Below are 3,264 nucleotides of genomic sequence, written 5' to 3'. Positions count from 1 at the left end.
TTTCTTCATGTTCTGGGCCTTCCAGGAACCCTGAACAGGTCCCATGAAATTGTTCAAAGAACCTCTTAGAGTTTTAGCTACCATTCATAATCATTCTTTTTTTTTTTTTTTTTTGGTTTGTTGTTTGTTTGTTTCTGGTTGGTTGGTTGGGGTTTTGTTTGTTTGTTTGTTTTGTTTTTTGTTTTTGTTTGGTTTGATTTATCTCTCCCTTCCTTGCCATAAGTGAAGCATCCTGTTCTCCTCTCTCTGGGGGTGGCCTGACCACACCACTTGGAACTCAGTGCAAACTCCTCCACACCCACCAGATTGCCACTGCTGCCTTCTTTCCAGCCTGTGGTGCTCTTGGACACACCTACTCAGTCTAGGGTCTGCCTCAGGCATCACTGTAGTCCCAGAGCCAAGGGCAGTTCATGGTGTGCAGTAGACACAGTAATGTGTGCAGTTTTAAGAGAGAATTTTAAAGGAGAAATAAATCAGTGGTTTCTAGCCAAGGATGAACATTTCCTAATACTTACCTCACTATGCTGGAGACACAGAAGCTCTATCCAGCATGGCTGCGAGGTTTAGTTCCCAAGTGATAGAAGGTCTGTCTTAGTTAGGGTTACTATTGCTGTGATGAAACATACACAATGAACAAAAGCAACTTGGGGAGGAACTGTTTTGTTTGGCTTACAAATCTTGAATCACAATCTACTGAGGGAATCCAAGACAGGAACTCAAACAGGGCAGGAACTCGAGGGCAGGAGCCGATGCAGAGGCCATGGAGGGGTGCTGCTTACTGGCTTACTCCTTATGGCTTGCTCAGCCTGCTTTCTTAGAGAACCCAGGACCACCAGCCCAGAGGTGGCGCCACCCACAATGGACTGGGCCCTCCCACATCAATCACTAATTAAGAAAGGCCTGCCTACAGCCCAGTCTGATGGAGGCATTTTCTCAATTGAAGTTCCCTCCTCTCAAATGACTATAGCTTGTGTCAAGTCGACATAAACCCAACCAACACAGGTTTTAAAATAAATAATCAAGGGGTTGGGGATTTAGCTCAGAGGTAGAGCGCTTACCTAGGAAGTGCAAGGTCCTGGGTTTGGTCCCCAGCTCCGAAAAAAAGAACCAAAAAAAAAAAAAAAAAAAAAAAAAAAGAAAAAAAAAAAAAAATAAATAATCAAGATGGAGAAAAGGAATAACACAGTGATGAGGGTTCCATGCTTGCCACAGTTTAAGCAAATTATAATCTCAGTCTCCATTACTGTCTGAAAGGAAAGATGTCTGAGATACTTAGCCCCAGGAGTTGAAAGCCCTATGAACAGTTTTGACTTAATGACCTAACTAACCCAGAGGAACCGGGACCTTGGAGAAGTGGTCCAGGAACCAGGGTGGAGACAGGAGGTGCTAGGCCTGTGTGTTAGAACCAGCAGCATCCCCCTGCAGTTCAGACAGGCCCTCCATGCTTCCTACAAAACAAATGGTTGTTCTGTGTGGTGGGTCTCTAACCACTGCCTTTGAAGGGACTACTGGCTCAGGAAGGGGTACCATTTGAAGAACAGGGCCTAATGTCTACCTAATATGCAAATGGGCCCCAAGGTACCGAGCAGAGCTGCCAAGCAAAGGCAAGTCAGTCAGGCACAGGGCTTCAATACCCTTTGGGGTCTAACCCCATCCAGCAAATGATGCAGAGTATCGTATCAGAAAATTCCAAATTCCAGGCTGGCCTTCCTGAGTGTCATGAGGGGCAGGCTTATCAAGTGTGAAGATAAGCCATGCTACATGAAATGGAAATGGTTTCCTGGGGTCTGGGACTGCAGCATAGTCTAGAGCAGTGAACACATTGGGTAGGCAGCCCAAGGGCTCTTATCTGGGTCAAGGGCAGCAGTGGTTCTGACTCGGACCCTGGCCTGCTGCCCGGGGGTTGAGGACACTCATATGATGTGCAAGTTTCTAACTGTCCAGTTATCCTGGACTCTGCAGATTTGGGGAGGAGAACTGTGATGGTTTGTATGTGCTCAGCCCAGGGAGTGGCACTATTAGAGGGTGTGGCCCTGTTGGAGTAGGTGTGTCACTGTGGGTGTGGGCTTTAAGACCCTCATCCTAGCTGTCTGGAAGTTAGTCTTCTGCTAGCAGCCTTCAGATGAAGATGTAGAACTCTCAGCTCCTCCTGCACCATGCCTGCCTGGACACTGCCCTGCTCCCACCTTGATGATATTAGACTGAACCTATGAACCTGTAATCCAGCCCCAATGAAATGTTATAAGAGTTGCCTTGAAGGGACTGAAGAGATGGCTCAGTGGTTAAGAGCACTGACTGCTCTTCCAGAGGTCCTGAGTTCAAATCCCAGCAACCACATGGTGGCTCACAACCATCTGTAATGGGATCCGATGTCCTCTTCTGGTGTGTCTGAAGACAGCTACAGTGTACTTACATATAATAAATAAATACATCTTAAAAAAAAAAAAAGAATTGCCTTGGTCATGGTGTCTGTTCACAGCAGTAAAACCCTAAGACAGGGACCTACCTGACTCTGTTTTTGCCACCACCCAGCTATAGAAAAGGTTATTCACAGCGCAGCTATTGGGCACTGTTTTGTCTAATTTGCAGTGTTTAGACAAGACGCCTGAGACATCTGAGGCAAGTCATGAGCCTGTGATAACAATATGGCTGCTTCCCTGCAGCAGAGAACCCATTCTGTGTTTCGTTGTCTCCCAGAGCATCCTGCAGTGTTCTGGGCTCCTCATCTGTGAGCCTCTTCTATTCCCTCAGCTCATGAGCACCGTGGTCTGGTTGGTTTTTAAAAAAATGTTTTAGTTCCTTTACATGAAGGAATTGGAACCAGGAAATGCTTTTACAATGAGCTGGACATAGTCCACACTAGCTGGCCTGTAGGCTACCTTTGAAACTTTATTCCCGTTTGTAACCAACCTGTCTCGGGCCAACAGCCTTGAAATGGGCCATATCTATGTCCACACACTCACTGACATTGGTTCGAGTGCCTTGTGGTAGGATTTGAGGACTTCTACAGAATTAAGTTTTGACAATGATTTATGGAAGGCACCATGTACTAGAAGTGCTTAACACATCCTAAATATGGAGCTGGTAGGGGTGAGCAGGCTGTACCCCCTATCCACTGGGGCAGCAGGCCAGGGTCCGAGTCAGAACCACTGCTGCCCTTGACCCAGATAAGAGCCCTTGGGCTGCCTACCCAATGTGTTCACTGCTCTAGACTACACTGCAGCCCCAGACCCCAGGATTCCTGAGCCTTCTGCATTCAAGACC

The sequence above is a fragment of the Rattus rattus genome, chromosome 15 (genome assembly GCF_011064425.1).
Source record: "Rattus rattus isolate New Zealand chromosome 15, Rrattus_CSIRO_v1, whole genome shotgun sequence".
NCBI classification, from domain to species: Eukaryota; Metazoa; Chordata; class Mammalia; order Rodentia; family Muridae; genus Rattus; species Rattus rattus.
Note: the sequence above shows the minus strand (reverse complement) of the source record.